Source organism: Taudactylus pleione, unplaced genomic scaffold, assembly GCF_031769625.1.
Source record: "Taudactylus pleione unplaced genomic scaffold, aTauple2 ptg000317l, whole genome shotgun sequence".
Classification (NCBI taxonomy): domain Eukaryota; kingdom Metazoa; phylum Chordata; class Amphibia; order Anura; family Myobatrachidae; genus Taudactylus; species Taudactylus pleione.
The window spans coordinates 4,473,328-4,497,398 of NW_028284718.1; the positions used below are offsets into that span (position 1 = coordinate 4,473,328).

General features: G+C 33.0%; 15 non-coding genes across 15 annotated transcripts; all 15 read right to left on the reverse strand.

Annotated features, from left to right (window-relative positions):
• Positions 1 to 279: 279 nt before the first annotated feature.
• On the reverse strand, positions 280 to 351 carry TRNAP-AGG (transfer RNA proline (anticodon AGG)). The gene has a single exon. It is a non-coding gene; the product is annotated as a tRNA-Pro (tRNA).
• A 2,506-nt stretch (positions 352 to 2,857) lies between these two features.
• TRNAP-AGG (transfer RNA proline (anticodon AGG)) lies at positions 2,858 to 2,929 on the reverse strand. Its single transcript has one exon. It is a non-coding gene; the product is annotated as a tRNA-Pro (tRNA).
• Positions 2,930 to 4,146: 1,217 nt separating this feature from the next.
• TRNAP-AGG (transfer RNA proline (anticodon AGG)) lies at positions 4,147 to 4,218 on the reverse strand. Its single transcript has one exon. It is a non-coding gene; the product is annotated as a tRNA-Pro (tRNA).
• A 2,506-nt stretch (positions 4,219 to 6,724) lies between these two features.
• On the reverse strand, positions 6,725 to 6,796 carry TRNAP-AGG (transfer RNA proline (anticodon AGG)). The gene has a single exon. It is a non-coding gene; the product is annotated as a tRNA-Pro (tRNA).
• Positions 6,797 to 8,013: 1,217 nt separating this feature from the next.
• Positions 8,014 to 8,085, reverse strand: TRNAP-AGG (transfer RNA proline (anticodon AGG)). The gene has a single exon. It is a non-coding gene; the product is annotated as a tRNA-Pro (tRNA).
• Positions 8,086 to 9,302: 1,217 nt separating this feature from the next.
• On the reverse strand, positions 9,303 to 9,374 carry TRNAP-AGG (transfer RNA proline (anticodon AGG)). The gene has a single exon. It is a non-coding gene; the product is annotated as a tRNA-Pro (tRNA).
• Positions 9,375 to 10,591: 1,217 nt separating this feature from the next.
• Positions 10,592 to 10,663, reverse strand: TRNAP-AGG (transfer RNA proline (anticodon AGG)). Its single transcript has one exon. It is a non-coding gene; the product is annotated as a tRNA-Pro (tRNA).
• A 1,217-nt stretch (positions 10,664 to 11,880) lies between these two features.
• TRNAP-AGG (transfer RNA proline (anticodon AGG)) lies at positions 11,881 to 11,952 on the reverse strand. The gene has a single exon. It is a non-coding gene; the product is annotated as a tRNA-Pro (tRNA).
• A 1,217-nt stretch (positions 11,953 to 13,169) lies between these two features.
• On the reverse strand, positions 13,170 to 13,241 carry TRNAP-AGG (transfer RNA proline (anticodon AGG)). Its single transcript has one exon. It is a non-coding gene; the product is annotated as a tRNA-Pro (tRNA).
• A 2,506-nt stretch (positions 13,242 to 15,747) lies between these two features.
• TRNAP-AGG (transfer RNA proline (anticodon AGG)) lies at positions 15,748 to 15,819 on the reverse strand. Its single transcript has one exon. It is a non-coding gene; the product is annotated as a tRNA-Pro (tRNA).
• A 1,217-nt stretch (positions 15,820 to 17,036) lies between these two features.
• TRNAP-AGG (transfer RNA proline (anticodon AGG)) lies at positions 17,037 to 17,108 on the reverse strand. Its single transcript has one exon. It is a non-coding gene; the product is annotated as a tRNA-Pro (tRNA).
• A 2,506-nt stretch (positions 17,109 to 19,614) lies between these two features.
• On the reverse strand, positions 19,615 to 19,686 carry TRNAP-AGG (transfer RNA proline (anticodon AGG)). Its single transcript has one exon. It is a non-coding gene; the product is annotated as a tRNA-Pro (tRNA).
• Positions 19,687 to 20,902: 1,216 nt separating this feature from the next.
• On the reverse strand, positions 20,903 to 20,974 carry TRNAP-AGG (transfer RNA proline (anticodon AGG)). Its single transcript has one exon. It is a non-coding gene; the product is annotated as a tRNA-Pro (tRNA).
• Positions 20,975 to 22,191: 1,217 nt separating this feature from the next.
• TRNAP-AGG (transfer RNA proline (anticodon AGG)) lies at positions 22,192 to 22,263 on the reverse strand. The gene has a single exon. It is a non-coding gene; the product is annotated as a tRNA-Pro (tRNA).
• A 1,217-nt stretch (positions 22,264 to 23,480) lies between these two features.
• On the reverse strand, positions 23,481 to 23,552 carry TRNAP-AGG (transfer RNA proline (anticodon AGG)). Its single transcript has one exon. It is a non-coding gene; the product is annotated as a tRNA-Pro (tRNA).
• Between the last annotated feature and the right edge of the window lie 519 nt (positions 23,553 to 24,071).

Genomic DNA, 24,071 nt, shown 5'->3' on the forward strand with positions numbered 1-24,071 from the left:
ATAATTTTCTAAGTATACTTGCTTGAAAATTGCTGTACAAAGTTTTATGATGCCCAGCAGAGTTTTTCTGATGGATAAAACCCAAGACATGTCACATGCTGTGTGCAGATAAGTACTTACAAATAATTTTAGCAGTTTGACAAAAAACAAAATTCAATTGTGCAAATTAGTAAATACAATCTATTTTGAGAGTTTTGAAAAAACAACATTCAGTTGAAATTCACTCAGGAAATTGACTACTATAAGATAATAGAACCATTTCAAAGAATCTGAAAATCTGGGCTTGTCCGGGATTTGAACCCGGGACCTCTCGCACCCTAAGCGAGAATCATACCCCTAGACCAACGAGCCACCTACCTGAAGATTTTTCTTTGGATTTTTCAATTGATTTTTAGAAAATAGCTTTTTGTTTTTAAAACACCATATACATTTATGTAAAAATGAATTTGTAGAATAAATAAAATATTTCCTTATGGTCCAGTAGATAGTTTTCTAAGGTATGCATATAGAAAAAGTGCAGGGACAAGATTTGTGAGTGCCTACAGAGTTTGGGCTTCTCTCATGGACGAAGCTAAAGACTTGTCATTTGCAATGTACAAATCATGCTTCCAGACACAGAAGAAAGGCAAAAGAAAACCTTGCAATTTCATTTTTGAACTTTTTGTGTTTCAAAGTGAGACTATTCTTTTAAAACATTCAAAGCTATCTAGACAGAAGGGAACCTGCAGTTTTCCTGATATACCACAATACGGTTGAAATTTTGATAAGTATGCTCTTATTTGTAGTACAACTAAAATGTTTCCGTAAGATTCTATTGATAGTTTTCTATGTGTGCTTATTTGGAAAGTGCAGTGACAAGATATAAAAATGGCGACAGAGTTTGGACTTGTCTGATCGATAAAACCCAAGACTTGTAAAAAACTATGTGTAAATCATGCATAAATAGAAGAAAGGCAATAGGAAAATGATGAAGGCAAGATTCATAAGTATGTACAAATTCTATTGGGAGTATGGCAAAAACAAAACTCAGTTGATGCTATTGACTTAGCCAATTGAGAAAATCAGATATATATAAACCATGAGATGCACCATAAAAAGAAAGAGAGGGCTCGTCAGGGAATTGAACCAGGGACCTGTCGCGCCCAAAACGAAAATCATAGAATCATCAAGTAAGCATGTTTTATTTGATATCTTAACCAATTTTATGTGAAAATTATATTATTTTAAAGCAGTCACTAATGTGTACAAGGAGGAAATATTAGCATAAATAAAATATTTCCTAATAGTCAATAATTTTCTAAGTATACTTGCTTGAAAATTGCTGTGCAAAGTTTTATGATGCCCAGCAGTGTTTTTCTGATGGATAAAACCCAAGACATGTCACATGCTGTGTGCAGATAAGTACTTACAAATAATTATAGCAGTTTGACAAAAAACAAAATTCAATTGTGCAAATTAGTAAATACAATCTATTTTGAGAGTTTTGAAAAAACAACATTCAGTTGAAATTCACTCAGGAAATTGACTACTATAAGATAATAGAACCATTTCAAAGAATCTGAAAATCTGGGCTCGTCAGGGATTTGAACCCGGGACTTCTCGCACCCTAAGCGAGAATCATACCCCTAGACCAACGAGCCACCTACCTGAAGATTTTTCTTTGGATTTTTCAATTGATTTTTAGAAAATAGCTTTTTGTTTTTAAAACACCATATACATTTATGTAAAAATGAATTTGTAGAATAAATAAAATATTTCCTTATGGTCCTGTAGATAGTTTTCTAAGGTATGCATATAGGAAAAGTGCAGGGACAAGATTTGTGAGTGCCTACAGAGTTTGGGCTTCTCTCATGGACGAAGCTAAAGACTTGTCATTTGCAATGTACAAATCATGCTTCCAGACACAGAAGAAAGGCAAAAGAAAACCTTGCAATTTCATTTTTGAACTTTTTGTGTTTCAAAGTGAGACTATTCTTTTAAAACATTCAAAGCTATCTAGACAGAAGGGAACCTGCAGTTTTCCTGATATACCACAATACGGTTGAAATTTTAATAAGTATGCTCTTATTTGTAGTACAACTAAAATGTTTCCGTAAGATTCTATTGATAGTTTTCTATGTGTGCTTATTTGGAAAGTGCAGTGACAAGATATAAAAATGGCGACAGAGTTTGGACTTGTCTGATCGATAAAACCCAAGACTTGTAAAAAGCTATGTGTAAATCATGCATAAATAGAAGAAAGGCAATAGGAAAATGATGAAGGCAAGATTCATAAGTATGTACAAATTCTATTGGGAGTATGGCAAAAACAAAACTCAGTTGATGCTATTGACTTAGCCAATTGAGAAAATCAGATATATATAAACCATGAGATGCACCGTAAAAAGAAAGAGAGGGCTCATCAGGGAATTGAACCAGGGACCTGTCGCGCCCAAAACGAAAATCATAGAATCATCAAGTAAGCATGTTTTATTTGATATCTTAACCAATTTTATGTGAAAATTATATTATTTTAAAGCAGTCACTAATGTGTACAAGGAGGAAATATTAGCATAAATAAAATATTTCCTAATAGTCAATAATTTTCTAAGTATACTTGCTTGAAAATTGCTGTACAAAGTTTTATGATGCCCAGCAGAGTTTTTCTGATGGATAAAACCCAAGACATGTCACATGCTGTGTGCAGATAAGTACTTACAAATAATTTTAGCAGTTTGACAAAAAACAAAATTCAATTGTGCAAATTAGTAAATACAATCTATTTTGAGAGTTTTGAAAAAACAACATTCAGTTGAAATTCACTCAGGAAATTGACTACTATAAGATAATAGAACCATTTCAAAGAATCTGAAAATCTGGGCTCGTCCGGGATTTGAACCCGGGACCTCTCGCACCCTAAGTGAGAATCATACCCCTAGACCAACGAGCCACCTACCTGAAGATTTTTCTTTGGATTTTTCAATTGATTTTTAGAAAATAGCTTTTTGTTTTTAAAACACAATATACATTTATGTAAAAATGAATTTGTAGAATAAATAAAATATTTCCTTATGGTCCAGTAGATAGTTTTCTAAGGTATGCATATAGGAAAAGTGCAGGGACAAGATTTGTGAGTGCCTACAGAGTTTGGGCTTCTCTCATGGACGAAGCTAAAGACTTGTCATTTGCAATGTACAAATCATGCTGCCAAACACAGAAGAAAGGCAAAAGAAAACCTTGCAATTTCATTTTTGAACTTTTTGTGTTTCAAAGTGAGACTATTCTTTTAAAACATTCAAAGCTATCTAGACAGAAGGGAACCTGCAGTTTTCCTGATATACCACAATACGGTTGAAATTTTAATAAGTATGCTCTTATTTGTAGTACAACTAAAATGTTTCCGTAAGATTCTATTGATAGTTTTCTATGTGTGTTTATTTGGAAAGTGCAGTGACAAGATATAAAAATGGCGACAGAGTTTGGACTTGTCTGATCGATAAAACCCAAGACTTGTAAAAAGCTATGTGTAAATCATGCATAAATAGAAGAAAGGCAATAGGAAAATGATGAAGGCAAGATTCATAAGTATGTACAAATTCTATTGGGAGTATGGCAAAAACAAAACTCAGTTGATGCTATTGACTTAGCCAATTGAGAAAATCAGATATATATAAACCATGAGATGCACCGTAAAAAGAAAGAGAGGGCTCATCAGGGAATTGAACCAGGGACCTGTCGCGCCCAAAACGAAAATCATAGAATCATCAAGTAAGCATGTTTTATTTGATATCTTAACCAATTTTATGTGAAAATTATATTATTTTAAAGCAGTCACTAATGTGTACAAGGAGGAAATATTAGCATAAATAAAATATTTCCTAATAGTCAATAATTTTCTAAGTATACTTGCTTGAAAATTGCTGTACAAAGTTTTATGATGCCCAGCAGAGTTTTTCTGATGGATAAAACCCAAGACATGTCACATGCTGTGTGCAGATAAGTACTTACAAATAATTTTAGCAGTTTGACAAAAAACAAAATTCAATTGTGCAAATTAGTAAATACAATCTATTTTGAGAGTTTTGAAAAAACAACATTCAGTTGAAATTCACTCAGGAAATTGACTACAATAAGATAATAGAACCATTTCAAAGAATCTGAAAATTGGGGCTCATCCGGGATTTGAACCCGGGACCTCTCGCACCCTAAGCGAGAATCATACCCCTAGACCAAAGAGCCACCTAGCTGAAGATTTTTCTTTGGATTTTTCAATTGATTTTTAGAAAATAGCTTTTTGTTTTTAAAACACCATATACATTTATGTAAAAATGAATTTGTAGAATAAATAAAATATTTCCTTATGGTCCAGTAGATAGTTTTCTAAGGTATGCATATAGAAAAAGTGCAGGGACAAGATTTGTGAGTGCCTACAGAGTTTGGGCTTCTCTCATGGACGAAGCTAAAGACTTGTCATTTGCAATGTACAAATCATGCTTCCAGACACAGAAGAAAGGCAAAAGAAAACCTTGCAATTTCATTTTTGAACTTTTTGTGTTTCAAAGTGAGACTATTCTTTTAAAACATTCAAAGCTATCTAGACAGAAGGGAACCTGCAGTTTTCCTGATATACCACAATACGGTTGAAATTTTAATAAGTATGCTCTTATTTGTAGTACAACTAAAATGTTTCCGTAAGATTCTATTGATAGTTTTCTATGTGTGCTTATTTGGAAAGTGCAGTGACAAGATATAAAAATGGCGACAGAGTTTGGACTTGTCTGATCGATAAAACCCAAGACTTGTAAAAAACTATGTGTAAATCATGCATAAATAGAAGAAAGGCAATAGGAAAATGATGAAGGCAAGATTCATAAGTATGTACAAATTCTATTGGGAGTATGGCAAAAACAAAACTCAGTTGATGCTATTGACTTAGCCAATTGAGAAAATCAGATATATATAAACCATGAGATGCACCGTAAAAAGAAAGAGAGGGCTCGTCAGGGAATTGAACCAGGGACCTGTCGCGCCCAAAACGAAAATCATAGAATCATCAAGTAAGCATGTTTTATTTGATATCTTAACCAATTTTATGTGAAAATTATATTATTTTAAAGCAGTCACTAATGTGTACAAGGAGGAAATATTAGCATAAATAAAATATTTCCTAATAGTCAATAATTTTCTAAGTATACTTGCTTGAAAATTGCTGTACAAAGTTTTATGATGCCCAGCAGAGTTTTTCTGATGGATAAAACCCAAGACATGTCACATGCTGTGTGCAGATAAGTACTTACATATAATTTTAGCAGTTTTACAAAAAACAAAATTCAATTGTGCAAATTAGTAAATACAATCTATTTTGAGAGTTTTGAAAAAACAACATTCAGTTGAAATTCACTCAGGAAATTGACTACTATAAGATAATAGAACCATTTCAAAGAATCTGAAAATCTGGGCTCGTCCGGGATTTGAACCCGGGACCTCTTGCACCCTAAGTGAGAATCATACCCCTAGACCAACGAGCCACCTACCTGAAGATTTTTCTTTGGATTTTTCAATTGATTTTTAGAAAATAGCTTTTTGTTTTTAAAACACAATATACATTTATGTAAAAATGAATTTGTAGAATAAATAAAATATTTCCTTATGGTCCAGTAGATAGTTTTCTAAGGTATGCATATAGGAAAAGTGCAGGGACAAGATTTGTGAGTGCCTACAGAGTTTGGGCTTCTCTCATGGACGAAGCTAAAGACTTGTCATTTGCAATGTACAAATCATGCTGCCAAACACAGAAGAAAGGCAAAAGAAAACCTTGCAATTTCATTTTTGAACTTTTTGTGTTTCAAAGTGAGACTATTCTTTTAAAACATTCAAAGCTATCTAGACAGAAGGGAACCTGCAGTTTTCCTGATATACCACAATACGGTTGAAATTTTAATAAGTATGCTCTTATTTGTAGTACAACTAAAATGTTTCCGTAAGATTCTATTGATAGTTTTCTATGTGTGTTTATTTGGAAAGTGCAGTGACAAGATATAAAAATGGCGACAGAGTTTGGACTTGTCTGATCGATAAAACCCAAGACTTGTAAAAAGCTATGTGTAAATCATGCATAAATAGAAGAAAGGCAATAGGAAAATGATGAAGGCAAGATTCATAAGTATGTACAAATTCTATTGGGAGTATGGCAAAAACAAAACTCAGTTGATGCTATTGACTTAGCCAATTGAGAAAATCAGATATATATAAACCATGAGATGCACCGTAAAAAGAAAGAGAGGGCTCGTCAGGGAATTGAACCAGGGACCTGTCGCGCCCAAAACGAAAATCATAGAATCATCAAGTAAGCATGTTTTATTTGATATCTTAACCAATTTTATGTGAAAATTATATTATTTTAAAGCAGTCACTAATGTGTACAAGGAGGAAATATTAGCATAAATAAAATATTTCCTAATAGTCAATAATTTTCTAAGTATACTTGCTTGAAAATTGCTGTACAAAGTTTTATGATGTCCAGCAGAGTTTTTCTGATGGATAAAACCCAAGACATGTCACATGCTGTGTGCAGATAAGTACTTACAAATAATTTTAGCAGTTTGACAAAAAACAAAATTCAATTGTGCAAATTAGTAAATACAATCTATTTTGAGAGTTTTGAAAAAACAACATTCAGTTGAAATTCACTCAGGAAATTGACTACTATAAGATAATAGAACCATTTCAAAGAATCTGAAAATCTGGGCTTGTCCGGGATTTGAACCCGGGACCTCTCGCACCCTAAGCGAGAATCATACCCCTAGACCAACGAGCCACCTACCTGAAGATTTTTCTTTGGATTTTTCAATTGATTTTTAGAAAATAGCTTTTTGTTTTTAAAACACCATATACATTTATGTAAAAATGAATTTGTAGAATAAATAAAATATTTCCTTATGGTCCAGTAGATAGTTTTCTAAGGTATGCATATAGAAAAAGTGCAGGGACAAGATTTGTGAGTGCCTACAGAGTTTGGGCTTCTCTCATGGATGAAGCTAAAGACTTGTCATTTGCAATGTACAAATCATGCTTCCAGACACAGAAGAAAGGCAAAAGAAAACCTTGCAATTTCATTTTTGAACTTTTTGTGTTTCAAAGTGAGACTATTCTTTTAAAACATTCAAAGCTATCTAGACAGAAGGGAACCTGCAGTTTTCCTGATATACCACAATACGGTTGAAATTTTAATAAGTATGCTCTTATTTGTAGTACAACTAAAATGTTTCCGTAAGATTCTATTGATAGTTTTCTATGTGTGCTTATTTGGAAAGTGCAGTGACAAGATATAAAAATGGCGACAGAGTTTGGACTTGTATGATCGATAAAACCCAAGACTTGTAAAAAGCTATGTGTAAATCATGCATAAATAGAAGAAAGGCAATAGGAAAATGATGAAGGCAAGATTCATAAGTATGTACAAATTCTATTGGGAGTATGGCAAAAACAAAACTCAGTTGATGCTATTGACTTAGCCAATTGAGAAAATCAGATATATATAAACCATGAGATGCACCGTAAAAAGAAAGAGAGGGCTCGTCAGGGAATTGAACCAGGGACCTGTCGCGCCCAAAACGAAAATCATAGAATCATCAAGTAAGCATGTTTTATTTGATATCTTAACCAATTTTATGTGAAAATTATATTATTTTAAAGCAGTCACTAATGTGTACAAGGAGGAAATATTAGCATAAATAAAATATTTCCTAATAGTCAATAATTTTCTAAGTATACTTGCTTGAAAATTGCTGTACAAAGTTTTATGATGCCCAGCAGAGTTTTTCTGATGGATAAAACCCAAGACATGTCACATGCTGTGTGCAGATAAGTACTTACATATAATTTTAGCAGTTTTACAAAAAACAAAATTCAATTGTGCAAATTAGTAAATACAATCTATTTTGAGAGTTTTGAAAAAACAACATTCAGTTGAAATTCACTCAGGAAATTGACTACTATAAGATAATAGAACCATTTCAAAGAATCTGAAAATCTGGGCTCGTCCGGGATTTGAACCCGGGACCTCTCGCACCCTAAGTGAGAATCATACCCCTAGACCAACGAGCCACCTACCTGAAGATTTTTCTTTGGATTTTTCAATTGATTTTTAGAAAATAGCTTTTTGTTTTTAAAACACAATATACATTTATGTAAAAATGAATTTGTAGAATAAATAAAATATTTCCTTATGGTCCAGTAGATAGTTTTCTAAGGTATGCATATAGGAAAAGTGCAGGGACAAGATTTGTGAGTGCCTACAGAGTTTGGGCTTCTCTCATGGATGAAGCTAAAGACTTGTCATTTGCAATGTACAAATCATGCTGCCAAACACAGAAGAAAGGCAAAAGAAAACCTTGCAATTTCATTTTTGAACTTTTTGTGTTTCAAAGTGAGACTATTCTTTTAAAACATTCAAAGCTATCTAGACAGAAGGGAACCTGCAGTTTTCCTGATATACCACAATACGGTTGAAATTTTAATAAGTATGCTCTTATTTGTAGTACAACTAAAATGTTTCCGTAAGATTCTATTGATAGTTTTCTATGTGTGTTTATTTGGAAAGTGCAGTGACAAGATATAAAAATGGCGACAGAGTTTGGACTTGTCTGATCGATAAAACCCAAGACTTGTAAAAAGCTATGTGTAAATCATGCATAAATAGAAGAAAGGCAATAGGAAAATGATGAAGGCAAGATTCATAAGTATGTACAAATTCTATTGGGAGTATGGCAAAAACAAAACTCAGTTGATGCTATTGACTTAGCCAATTGAGAAAATCAGATATATATAAACCATGAGATGCACCGTAAAAAGAAAGAGAGGGCTCGTCAGGGAATTGAACCAGGGACCTGTCGCGCCCAAAACGAAAATCATAGAATCATCAAGTAAGCATGTTTTATTTGATATCTTAACCAATTTTATGTGAAAATTATATTATTTTAAAGCAGTCACTAATGTGTACAAGGAGGAAATATTAGCATAAATAAAATATTTCCTAATAGTCAATAATTTTCTAAGTATACTTGCTTGAAAACTGCTGTACAAAGTTTTATGATGCCCAGCAGAGTTTTTCTGATGGATAAAACCCAAGACATGTCACATGCTGTGTGCAGATAAGTACTTACAAATAATTTTCGCAGTTTGACAAAAAACAAAATTCAATTGTGCAAATTAGCAAATACAATCTATTTTGAGAGTTTCGAAAAAACAACATTCAGTTGAAATTCACTCAGGAAATTGACTACTATAAGATAATAGAACCATTTCAAAGAATCTGAAAATCTGGGCTCGTCCGGGATTTGAACCCGGGACCTCTCACACCCTAAGGGAGAATCATACCCCTAGACCAACGAGCCACCTACCTGAAGATTTTTCTTTGGATTTTTCAATTGATTTTTAGAAAATAGCTTTTTGTTTTTAAAACACCATATACATTTATGTAAAAATGAATTTGTAGAATAAATAAAATATTTCCTTATGGTCCAGTAGATAGTTTTCTAAGGTATGCATATAGGAAAAGTGCAGGGACAAGATTTGTGAGTGCCTACAGAGTTTGGGCTTCTCTCATGGACAAAGCTAAAGACTTGTCATTTGCAATGTACAAATCATGCTTCCAGACACAGAAGAAAGGCAAAAGAAAACCTTGCAATTTAATTTTTGAACTTTTTGTGTTTCAAAGTGAGACTATTCTTTTAAAACATTCAAAGCTATCTAGACTTAAGGGAACCTGCAGTTTTCCTGATATACCACAATACGGTTGAAATTTTAATAAGTATGCTCTTATTTGTAGTACAACTAAAATGTTTTCGTAAGATTCTATTGATAGTTTTCTATGTGTGCTTATTTGGAAAGTGCAGTGACAAGATATAAAAATGGCGACAGAGTTTGGACTTGTCTGATCGATAAAACCCAAGACTTGTAAAAAGCTATGTGTAAATCATGCATAAATAGAAGAAAGGCAATAGGAAAATGATGAAGGCAAGATTCATAAGTATGTACAAATTCTATTGGGAGTATGGCAAAAACAAAACTCAGTTGATGCTATTGACTTAGCCAATTGAGAAAATCAGATATATATAAACCATGAGATGCACCGTAAAAAGAAAGAGAGGGCTCGTCAGGGAATTGAACCAGGGACCTGTCGCGCCCAAAACGAAAATCATAGAATCATCAAGTAAGCATGTTTTATTTGATATCTTAACCAATTTTATGTGAAAATTATATTATTTTAAAGCAGTCACTAATGTGTACAAGGAGGAAATATTAGCATAAATAAAATATTTCCTAATAGTCAATAATTTTCTAAGTATACTTGCTTGAAAATTGCTGTACAAAGTTTTATGATGTCCAGCAGAGTTTTTCTGATGGATAAAACCCAAGACATGTCACATGCTGTGTGCAGATAAGTACTTACAAATAATTTTAGCAGTTTGACAAAAAACAAAATTCAATTGTGCAAATTAGTAAATACAATCTATTTTGAGAGTTTTGAAAAAACAACATTCAGTTGAAATTCACTCAGGAAATTGACTACTATAAGATAATAGAACCATTTCAAAGAATCTGAAAATCTGGGCTTGTCCGGGATTTGAACCCGGGACCTCTCGCACCCTAAGCGAGAATCATACCCCTAGACCAACGAGCCACCTACCTGAAGATTTTTCTTTGGATTTTTCAATTGATTTTTAGAAAATAGCTTTTTGTTTTTAAAACACCATATACATTTATGTAAAAATGAATTTGTAGAATAAATAAAATATTTCCTTATGGTCCAGTAGATAGTTTTCTAAGGTATGCATATAGAAAAAGTGCAGGGACAAGATTTGTGAGTGCCTACAGAGTTTGGGCTTCTCTCATGGATGAAGCTAAAGACTTGTCATTTGCAATGTACAAATCATGCTTCCAGACACAGAAGAAAGGCAAAAGAAAACCTTGCAATTTCATTTTTGAACTTTTTGTGTTTCAAAGTGAGACTATTCTTTTAAAACATTCAAAGCTATCTAGACAGAAGGGAACCTGCAGTTTTCCTGATATACCACAATACGGTTGAAATTTTAATAAGTATGCTCTTATTTGTAGTACAACTAAAATGTTTCCGTAAGATTCTATTGATAGTTTTCTATGTGTGCTTATTTGGAAAGTGCAGTGACAAGATATAAAAATGGCGACAGAGTTTGGACTTGTCTGATCGATAAAACCCAAGACTTGTAAAAAGCTATGTGTAAATCATGCATAAATAGAAGAAAGGCAATAGGAAAATGATGAAGGCAAGATTCATAAGTATGTACAAATTCTATTGGGAGTATGGCAAAAACAAAACTCAGTTGATGCTATTGACTTAGCCAATTGAGAAAATCAGATATATATAAACCATGAGATGCACCGTAAAAAGAAAGAGAGGGCTCGTCAGGGAATTGAACCAGGGACCTGTCGCGCCCAAAACGAAAATCATAGAATCATCAAGTAAGCATGTTTTATTTGATATCTTAACCAATTTTATGTGAAAATTATATTATTTTAAAGCAGTCACTAATGTGTACAAGGAGGAAATATTAGCATAAATAAAATATTTCCTAATAGTCAATAATTTTCTAAGTATACTTGCTTGAAAATTGCTGTACAAAGTTTTATGATGCCCAGCAGAGTTTTTCTGATGGATAAAACCCAAGACATGTCACATGCTGTGTGCAGATAAGTACTTACATATAATTTTAGCAGTTTTACAAAAAACAAAATTCAATTGTGCAAATTAGTAAATACAATCTATTTTGAGAGTTTTGAAAAAACAACATTCAGTTGAAATTCACTCAGGAAATTGACTACTATAAGATAATAGAACCATTTCAAAGAATCTGAAAATCTGGGCTCGTCCGGGATTTGAACCCGGGACCTCTCGCACCCTAAGTGAGAATCATACCCCTAGACCAACGAGCCACCTACCTGAAGATTTTTCTTTGGATTTTTCAATTGATTTTTAGAAAATAGCTTTTTGTTTTTAAAACACAATATACATTTATGTAAAAATGAATTTGTAGAATAAATAAAATATTTCCTTATGGTCCAGTAGATAGTTTTCTAAGGTATGCATATAGGAAAAGTGCAGGGACAAGATTTGTGAGTGCCTACAGAGTTTGGGCTTCTCTCATGGACGAAGCTAAAGACTTGTCATTTGCAATGTACAAATCATGCTGCCAAACACAGAAGAAAGGCAAAAGAAAACCTTGCAATTTCATTTTTGAACTTTTTGTGTTTCAAAGTGAGACTATTCTTTTAAAACATTCAAAGCTATCTAGACAGAAGGGAACCTGCAGTTTTCCTGATATACCACAATACGGTTGAAATTTTAATAAGTATGCTCTTATTTGTAGTACAACTAAAATGTTTCCGTAAGATTCTATTGATAGTTTTCTATGTGTGTTTATTTGGAAAGTGCAGTGACAAGATATAAAAATGGCGACAGAGTTTGGACTTGTCTGATCGATAAAACCCAAGACTTGTAAAAAGCTATGTGTAAATCATGCATAAATAGAAGAAAGGCAATAGGAAAATGATGAAGGCAAGATTCATAAGTATGTACAAATTCTATTGGGAGTATGGCAAAAACAAAACTCAGTTGATGCTATTGACTTAGCCAATTGAGAAAATCAGATATATATAAACCATGAGATGCACCGTAAAAAGAAAGAGAGGGCTCGTCAGGGAATTGAACCAGGGACCTGTCGCGCCCAAAACGAAAATCATAGAATCATCAAGTAAGCATGTTTTATTTGATATCTTAACCAATTTTATGTGAAAATTATATTATTTTAAAGCAGTCACTAATGTGTACAAGGAGGAAATATTAGCATAAATAAAATATTTCCTAATAGTCAATAATTTTCTAAGTATACTTGCTTGAAAACTGCTGTACAAAGTTTTATGATGCCCAGCAGAGTTTTTCTGATGGATAAAACCCAAGACATGTCACATGCTGTGTGCAGATAAGTACTTACAAATAATTTTCGCAGTTTGACAAAAAACAAAATTCAATTGTGCAAATTAGCAAATACAATCTATTTTGAGAGTTTCGAAAAAACAACATTCAGTTGAAATTCACTCAGGAAATTGACTACTATAAGATAATAGAACCATTTCAAAGAATCTGAAAATCTGGGCTCGTCCGGGATTTGAACCCGGGACCTCTCACACCCTAAGGGAGAATCATACCCCTAGACCAACGAGCCACCTACCTGAAGATTTTTCTTTGGATTTTTCAATTGATTTTTAGAAAATAGCTTTTTGTTTTTAAAACACCATATACATTTATGTAAAAATGAATTTGTAGAATAAATAAAATATTTCCTTATGGTCCAGTAGATAGTTTTCTAAGGTATGCATATAGGAAAAGTGCAGGGACAAGATTTGTGAGTGCCTACAGAGTTTGGGCTTCTCTCATGGACAAAGCTAAAGACTTGTCATTTGCAATGTACAAATCATGCTTCCAGACACAGAAGAAAGGCAAAAGAAAACCTTGCAATTTAATTTTTGAACTTTTTGTGTTTCAAAGTGAGACTATTCTTTTAAAACATTCAAAGCTATCTAGACTTAAGGGAACCTGCAGTTTTCCTGATATACCACAATACGGTTGAAATTTTAATAAGTATGCTCTTATTTGTAGTACAACTAAAATGTTTTCGTAAGATTCTATTGATAGTTTTCTATGTGTGCTTATTTGGAAAGTGCAGTGACAAGATATAAAAATGGCGACAGAGTTTGGACTTGTCTGATCGATAAAACCCAAGACTTGTAAAAAGCTATGTGTAAATCATGCATAAATAGAAGAAAGGCAATAGGAAAATGATGAAGGCAAGTTTCATAAGTATGTACAAATTCTATTGGGAGTATGGCAAAAACAAAACTCAGTTGATGCTATTGACTTAGCCAATTGAGAAAATCAGATATATATAAACCATGAGATGCACCGTAAAAAGAAAGAGAGGGCTCATCAGGGAATTGAACCAGGGACCTGTCGCGCCCAAAACGAAAATCATAGAATCATCAAGTAAGCATGTTTTATTTGATATCTTAACCAATTTTATGTGAAAATTATATTATTTTAAAGCAGTCACTAATGTGTACAAGGAGGAAATATTAGCATAAATAAAATATTTCCTAATAGTCAATAATTTTCTAAGTATACTTGCTTGAAAATTGCTGTACAAAGTTTTATGATGCCCAGCAGAGTTCTTCTGATGGATAAAACCCAAGACATGTCACATGCTGTGTGCAGATAAGTACTTACAAATAATTATAGCAGTTTCACAAAAAACAAAATTCAATTGTGCAAATTAGTAAATGCAATTTATTTTGAGAGTTTCGAAAAAACAACATTCAGTTGAAATTCACTCTGGAAATTGACTACTATAAGATAATAGAACCATTTCAAAGAATCTGAAAATCTGGGCTCATCCGGGATTTGAACACGGGACCTCTCGCGCCCTAAGTGAGAATCATACCCCTAGACAAACGAGCCACCTACCTGAAGATTTTTCTTTGGATTTTTCAATTGATTTTTAGAAATTAGCTTTTTGTTTTTAAAACACCATATACATTTATGTAAAAATGAATTTGTAGAATAAATAAAATATTTCCTTATGGTCCAGTAGATAGTTTTCTAAGGTATGCATATAGGAAAAGTGCAGGGACAAGATTTGTGAGTGCCTACAGAGTTTGGGCTTCTCTCATGGATGAAGCTAAAGACTTGTCATTTGCAATGTACAAATCATGCTTCCAGACACAGAAGAAAGGCAAAAGAAAACCTTGCAATTTCATTTTTGAACTTTTTGTGTTTCAAAGTGAGACTATTCTTTTAAAACATTCAAAGCTATCTAGACAGAAGGGAACCTGCAGTTTTCCTGATATACCACAATACGGTTGAAATTTTAATAAGTATGCTCTTATTTGTAGTACAACTAAAATGTTTCCGTAAGATTCTATTGATAGTTTTCTATGTGTGCTTATTTGGAAAGTGCAGTGACAAGATATAAAAATGGCGACAGAGTTTGGACTTGTCTGATCGATAAAACCCAAGACTTGTAAAAAGCTATGTGTAAATCATGCATAAATAGAAGAAAGGCAATAGGAAAATGATGAAGGCAAGATTCATAAGTATGTACAAATTCTATTGGGAGTATGGCAAAAACAAAACTCAGTTGATGCTATTGACTTAGCCAATTGAGAAAATCAGATATATATAAACCATGAGATGCACCGTAAAAAGAAAGAGAGGGCTCGTCAGGGAATTGAACCAGGGACCTGTCGCGTCCAAAACGAAAATCATAGAATCATCAAGTAAGCATGTTTTATTTGATATCTTAACCAATTTTATGTGAAAATTATATTATTTTAAAGCAGTCACTAATGTGTACAAGGAGGAAATATTAGCATAAATAAAATATTTCCTAATAGTCAATAATTTTCTAAGTATACTTGCTTGAAAATTGCTGTACAAAGTTTTATGATGCCCAGCAGAGTTTTTCTGATGGATAAAACCCAAGACATGTCACATGCTGTGTGCAGATAAGTACTTACAAATAATTTTAGCAGTTTTACAAAAAACAAAATTCAATTGTGCAAATTAGTAAATACAATCTATTTTGAGAGTTTTGAAAAAACAACATTCAGTTGAAATTCACTCAGGAAATTGACTACAATAAGATAATAGAACCATTTCAAAGAATCTGAAAATTTGGGCTCGTCCGGGATTTGAACCCGGGACCTCTCGCACCCTAAGCGAGAATCATACCCCTAGACCAACGAGCCACCTACCTGAAGATTTTTCTTTGGATTTTTCCATTGATTTTAAGAAAATAGCTTTTTGTTTTTAAAACACCATATACATTTATGTAAAAATGAATTTGTAGAATAAATAAAATATTTCCTTATGGTCCAGTAGATAGTTTTCTAAGGTATGCATATAGGAAAAGTGCAGGGACAAGATTTGTGAGTGCCTACAGAGTTTGGACTTCTCTCATGGACGAAGCTAAAGACTTGTCATATGCAATGTACAAATCATGCTTCCAGACACAGAAGAAAGGCAAAAGAATACCTTGCAATTTCATTTTTGAACTTTTTGTGTTTCAAAGTGAGACTATTCTTTTAAAACATTCAAAGCTATCTAGACAGAAGGGAACTTGCAGTTTTCCTGATATACCACAATACGGTTGAAATTTTAATAAGTATGCTCTTATTTGTAGTACAACTAAAATGTTTTCGTAAGATTCTATTGATAGTTTTCTATGTGTGCTTATTTGGAAAGTGCAGTGACAAGATATAAAAATGGCGACAGAGTTTGGACTTGTCTGATCGTTAAAACCCAAGACTTGTAATAAGCTATGTGTAAATCATGCATAAATAGAAGAAAGGCAAAAGGAAAATGATGAAGGCAAGATTCATAAGTATGTACAAATTCTATTGGGAGTATGGCAAAAACAAAACTCAGTTGATGCTATTGATTTAGCCAATTGAGAAATCATATATATATAAACCATGAGATGCACCGTAAAAAGAAAGAGAGGGCTCGTCAGGGAATTGAACCAGGGACCTGTCGCGCCCAAAACGAAAATCATAGAATCATCAAGTAAGCATGTTTTATTTGATATCTTAACCAATTTTATGTGAAAATTATATTATTTTAAAGCAATCACTAATGTGTACAAGGAGGAAATATTAGCATAAATAAAATATTTCCTAATAGTCAATAATTTTCTAAGTATACTTGCTTGAAAATTGCTGTACAAAGTTTTATGATGCCCAGCAGAGTTTTTCTGATGGATAAAACCCAAGACATGTCACATGCTGTGTGCAGATAAGTACTTACAAATAATTTTAGCAGTTTGACAAAAAACAAAATTCAATTGTGCAAATTAGTAAATACAATCTATTTTGAGAGTTTTTGAAAAAACAACATTCAGTTGAAATTCACTCAGGAAATTGACTACTATAAGATAATAGAACCATTTCAAAGAATCTGAAAATCTGGGCTCGTCCGGGATTTGAACCCGGGACCTCTCGCACCCTAAGTGAGAATCATACCCCTAGACCAACGAGCCACCTACCTGAAGATTTTTCTTTGGATTTTTCAATTGATTTTTAGAAAATAGCTTTTTGTTTTTAAAACACCATATACATTTATGTAAAAATGAATTTGTAGAATAAATAAAATATTTCCTTATGGTCCAGTAGATAGTTTTCTAAGGTATGCATATAGGAAAAGTGCAGGGACAAGATTTGTGAGTGCCTACAGAGTTTGGGCTTCTCTCATGGACGAAGCTAAAGACTTGTCATTTGCAATGTACAAATCATGCTTCCAGACACAGAAGAAAGGCAAAAGAAAACCTTGCAATTTCATTTTTGAACATTTTGTGTTTCAAAGTGAGACTATTCTTTTAAAACATTCAAAGCTATCTAGACAGAAGGGAACCTGCAGTTTTCCTGATATACCACAATACGGTTGAAATTTTAATAAGTATGCTCTTATTTGTAGTACAACTAAAATGTTTCCGTAAGATTCTATTGATAGTTTTCTATGTGTGCTTATTTGGAAAGTGCAGTGACAAGATATAAAAATGGCGACAGAGTTTGGACCTGTCTGATCGATAAAACCCAAGACTTGTAAAAAGCTATGTGTAAATAATGCATAAATAGAAGAAAGGCAATAGGAAAATGATGAAGGCAAGATTCATAAGTATGTACAAATTCTATTGGGAGTATGGCAAAAACAAAACTCAGTTGATGCTATTGACTTAGCCAATTGAGAAAATCAGATATATATAAACCATGAGATGCACCGTAAAAAGAAAGAGAGGGCTCATCAGGGAATTGAACCAGGGACCTGTCGCGCCCAAAACGAAAATCATAGAATCATCAAGTAAGCATGTTTTATTTGATATCTTAACCAATTTTATGTGAAAATTATATTATTTTAAAGCAGTCACTAATGTGTACAAGGAGGAAATATTAGCATAAATAAAATATTTCCTAATAGTCAATAATTTTCTAAGTATACTTGCTTGAAAATTGCTGTACAAAGTTTTATGATGCCCAGCAGAGTTTTTCTGATGGATAAAACCCAAGACATGTCACATGCTGTGTGCAGATAAGTACTTACAAATAATTATAGCAGTTTCACAAAAAACAAAATTCAATTGTGCAAATTAGTAAATGCAATCTATTTTGAGAGTTTCGAAAAAACAACATTCAGTTGAAATTCACTCTGGAAATTGACTACTATAAGATAATAGAACCATTTCAAAGAATCTGAAAATCTGGGCTCATCCGGGATTTGAACACGGGACCTCTCGCGCCCTAAGTGAGAATCATACCCCTAGACAAACGAGCCACCTACCTGAAGATTTTTCTTTGGATTTTTCAATTGATTTTTAGAAATTAGCTTTTTGTTTTTAAAACACCATATACATTTATGTAAAAATGAATTTGTAGAATAAATAAAATATTTCCTTATGGTCCAGTAGATAGTTTTCTAAGGTATGCATATAGGAAAAGTGCAGGGACAAGATTTGTGAGTGCCTACAGAGTTTGGGCTTCTCTCATGGACGAAGCTAAAGACTTGTCATTTGCAATGTACAAATCATGCTTCCAGACACAGAAGAAAGGCAAAAGAAAACCTTGCAATTTCATTTTTGAACTTTTTGTGTTTCAAAGTGAGACTATTCTTTTAAAACATTCAAAGCTATCTAGACAGAAGGGAACCTGCAGTTTTCCTGATATACCACAATACGGTTGAAATTTTAATAAGTATGCTCTTATTTGTAGTACAACTAAAATGTTTCCGTAAGATTCTATTGATAGTTTTCTATGTGTGCTTATTTGGAAAGTGCAGTGACAAGATATAAAAATGGCGACAGAGTTTGGACTTGTCTGATCGATAAAACCCAAGACTTGTAAAAAGCTATGTGTAAATCATGCATAAATAGAAGAAAGGCAATAGGAAAATGATGAAGGCAAGATTCATAAGTATGTACAAATTCTATTGGGAGTATGGCAAAAACAAAACTCAGTTGATGCTATTGACTTAGCCAATTGAGAAAATCAGATATATATAAACCATGAGATGCACCGTAAAAAGAAAGAGAGGGCTCGTCAGGGAATTGAACCAGGGACCTGTCGCGCCCAAAACGAAAATCATAGAATCATCAAGTAAGCATGTTTTATTTGATATCTTAACCAATTTTATGTGAAAATTATATTATTTTAAAGCAGTCACTAATGTGTACAAGGAGGAAATATTAGCATAAATAAAATATTTCCTAATAGTCAATAATTTTCTAAGTATACTTGCTTGAAAATTGCTGTACAAAGTTTTATGATGCCCAGCAGAGTTTTTCTGATGGATAAAACCCAAGACATGTCACATGCTGTGTGCAGATAAGTACTTACAAATAATTTTAGCAGTTTTACAAAAAACAAAATTCAATTGTGCAAATTAGTAAATACAATCTATTTTGAGAGTTTTGAAAAAACAACATTCAGTTGAAATTCACTCAGGAAATTGACTACTATAAGATAATAGAACCATTTCAAAGAATCTGAAAATCTGGGCTCGTCCGGGATTTGAACCCGGGACCTCTCGCACCCTAAGTGAGAATCATACCCCTAGACCAACGAGCCACCCACCTGAAGATTTTTCTTTGGATTTTTCAATTGATTTTTAGAAAATAGCTTTTTGTTTTTAAAACACCATATACATTTATGTAAAAATGAATTTGTAGAATAAATAAAATATTTCCTTATGGTCCAGTAGATAGTTTTCTAAGGTATGCATATAGGAAAAGTGCAGGGACAAGATTTGTGAGTGCCTACAGAGTTTGGGCTTCTCTCATGGACGAAGCTAAAGACTTGTCATTTGCAATGTACAAATCATGCTTCCAGACACAGAAGAAAGGCAAAAGAAAACCTTGCAATTTCATTTTTGAACTTTTTGTGTTTCAAAGTGAGACTATTCTTTTAAAACATTCAAAGCTATCTAGACAGAAGGGAACCTGCAGTTTTCCTGATATACCACAATACGGTTGAAATTTTAATAAGTATGCTCTTATTTGTAGTACAACTAAAATGTTTCCGTAAGATTCTATTGATAGTTTTCTATGTGTGCTTATTTGGAAAGTGCAGTGACAAGATATAAAAATGGCGACAGAGTTTGGACTTGTCTGATCGATAAAACCCAAGACTTGTAAAAAGCTATGTGTAAATCATGCATAAATAGAAGAAAGGCAATAGGATAATGATGAAGGCAAGATTCATAAGTATGTACAAATTCTATTGGGAGTATGGCAAAAACAAAACTCAGTTGATGCTATTGACTTAGCCAATTGAGAAAATCAGATATATATAAACCATGAGATGCACCGTAAAAAGAAAGAGAGGGCTCGTCAGGGAATTGAACCAGGGACCTGTCGCGCCCAAAACGAAAATCATAGAATCATCAAGTAAGCATGTTTTATTTGATATCTTAACCAATTTTATGTGAAAATTATATTATTTTAAAGCAGTCACTAATGTGTACAAGGAGGAAATATTAGCATAAATAAAATATTTCCTAATAGTCAATAATTTTCTAAGTATACTTGCTTGAAAACTGCTGTACAAAGTTTATGATGCCCAGCAGAGTTTTTCTGATGGATAAAACCCAAGACATGTCACATGCTGTGTGCAGATAAGTACTTACAAATAATTTTCGCAGTTTGACAAAAAACAAAATTCAATTGTGCAAATTAGCAAATACAATCTATTTTGAGAGTTTCGAAAAAACAACATTCAGTTGAAATTCACTCAGGAAATTGACTACTATAAGATAATAGAACCATTTCAAAGAATCTGAAAATCTGGGCTCGTCCGGGATTTGAACCCGGGACCTCTCGCACCCTAAGGGAAAATCATACCCCTAGACCAACGAGCCACCTACCTGAAGATTTTTCTTTGGATTTTTCAATTGATTTTTAGAAAATAGCTTTTTGTTTTTAAAACACCATATACATTTATGTAAAAATGAATTTGTAGAATAAATAAAATATTTCCTTATGGTCCAGTAGATAGTTTTCTAAGGTATGCATATAGGAAAAGTGCAGGGACAAAATTTGTGAGTGCCTACAGAGTTTGGGCTTCTCTCATGGATGAAGCTAAAGACTTGTCATTTGCAATGTACAAATCATGCTTCCAGACACAGAAGAAAGGCAAAAGAAAACCTTGCAATTTAATTTTTGAACTTTTTGTGTTTCAAAGTGAGACTATTCTTTTAAAACATTCAAAGCTATCTAGACTGAAGGGAACCTGCAGTTTTCCTGATATACCACAATACGGTTGAAATTTTAATAAGTATGCTCTTATTTGTAGTACAACTAAAATGTTTTCGTAAGATTCTATTGATAGTTTTCTATGTGTGCTTATTTGGAAAGTGCAGTGACAAGATATAAAAATGGCGACAGAGTTTGGACTTGTCTGATCGATAAAACCCAAGACTTGTAAAAAGCTATGTGTAAATCATGCATAAATAGAAGAAAGGCAATAGGAAAATGATGAAGGCAAGTTTCATAAGTATGTACAAATTCTATTGGGAGTATGGCAAAAACAAAACTCAGTTGATGCTATTGACTTAGCCAATTGAGAAAATCAGATATATATAAACCATGAGATGCACCGTAAAAAGAAAGAGAGGGCTCGTCAGGGAATTGAACCAGGGACCTGTCGCGCCCAAAACGAAAATCATAGAATCATCAAGTAAGCATGTTTTATTTGATATCTTAACCAATTTTATGTGAAAATTATATTATTTTAAAGCAATCACTAATGTGTACAAGGAGGAAATATTAGCATAAATAAAATATTTCCTAATAGTCAATAATTTTCTAAGTATACTTGCTTGAAAATTGCTGTACAAAGTTTTATGATGCCCAGCAGAGTTTTTCTGATGGATAAAACCCAAGACATGTCACATGCTGTGTGCAGATAAGTACTTACAAATAATTTTAGCAGTTTGACAAAAAACAAAATTCAATTGTGCAAATTAGTAAATACAATCTATTTTGAGAGTTTTGAAAAAACAACATTCAGTTGAAATTCACTCAGGAAATTGACTACTATAAGATAATAGAACCATTTCAAAGAATCTGAAAATCTGGGCTCGTCCGGGATTTGAACCCGGGACCTCTCGCACCCTAAGTGAGAATCATACCCCTAGACCAACGAGCCACCTACCTGAAGATTTTTCTTTGGATTTTTCAATTGATTTTTAGAAAATAGCTTTTTGTTTTTAAAACACCATATACATTTATGTAAAAATGAATTTGTAGAATAAATAAAATATTTCCTTATGGTCCAGTAGATAGTTTTCTAAGGTATGCATATAGGAAAAGTGCAGGGACAAGATTTGTGAGTGCCTACAGAGTTTGGGCTTCTCTCATGGACGAAGCTAAAGACTTGTCATTTGCAATGTACAAATCATGCTTCCAGACACAGAAGAAAGGCAAAAGAAAACCTTGCAATTTCATTTTTGAACATTTTGTGTTTCAAAGTGAGACTATTCTTTTAAAACATTCAAAGCTATCTAGACAGAAGGGAACCTGCAGTTTTCCTGATATACCACAATACGGTTGAAATTTTAATAAGTATGCTCTTATTTGTAGTACAACTAAAATGTTTCCGTAAGATTCTATTGATAGTTTTCTATGTGTGTTTATTTGGAAAGTGCAGTGACAAGATATAAAAATGGCGACAGAGTTTGGACTTGTCTGATCGATAAAACCCAAGACTTGTAAAAAGCTATGTGTAAATCATGCATAAATAGAAGAAAGGCAATAGGAAAATGATGAAGGCAAGATTCATAAGTATGTACAAATTCTATTGGGAGTATGGCAAAAACAAAACTCAGTTGATGCTATTGACTTAGCCAATTGAGAAAATCAGATATATATAAACCATGAGATGCACCGTAAAAAGAAAGAGAGGGCTCATCAGGGAATTGAACCAGGGACCTGTCGCGCCCAAAACGAAAATCATAGAATCATCAAGTAAGCATGTTTTATTTGATATCTTAATCAATTTTACGTGAAAATTATATTATTTTAAAGCAGTCACTAATGTGTACAAGGAGGAAATATTAGCATAAATAAAATATTTCCTAATAGTCAATAATTTTCTAAGTATACTTGCTTGAAAATTGCTGTACAAAGTTTTATGATGCCCAGCAGAGTTTTTCTGATGGATAAAACCCAAGACATGTCACATGCTGTGTGCAGATAAGTACTTACAAATAATTATAGCAGTTTCACAAAAAACAAAATTCAATTGTGCAAATTAGTAAATGCAATCTATTTTGAGAGTTTCGAAAAAACAACATTCAGTTGAAATTCACTCTGGAAATTGACTACTATAAGATAATAGAACCATTTCAAAGAATCTGAAAATCTGGGCTCGTCCGGGATTTGAACCCGGGACCTCTCGCACCCTAAGTGAGAATCATACCCCTAGACCAACGAGCCACCTACCTGAAGATTTTTCTTTGGATTTTTCAATTGATTTTTAGAAAATAGCTTTTTGTTTTTAAAACACCATATACATTTATGTAAAAATGAATTTGTAGAATAAATAAAATATTTCCTTATGGTCCAGTAGATAGTTTTCTAAGGTATGCATATAGGAAAAGTGCAGGGACAAGATTTGTGAGTGCCTACAGAGTTTGGGCTTCTCTCATGGACGAAGCTAAAGACTTGTCATTTGCAATGTACAAATCATGCTTCCAGACACAGAAGAAAGGCAAAAGAAAACCTTGCAATTTCATTTTTGAACTTTTTGTGTTTCAAAGTGAGACTATTCTTTTAAAACATTCAAAGCTATCTAGACAGAAGGGAACCTGCAGTTTTCCTGATATACCACAATACGGTTGAAATTTTAATAAGTATGCTCTTATTTGTAGTACAACTAAAATGTTTCCGTAAGATTCTATTGATAGTTTTCTATGTGTGTTTATTTGGAAAGTGCAGTGACAAGATATAAAAATG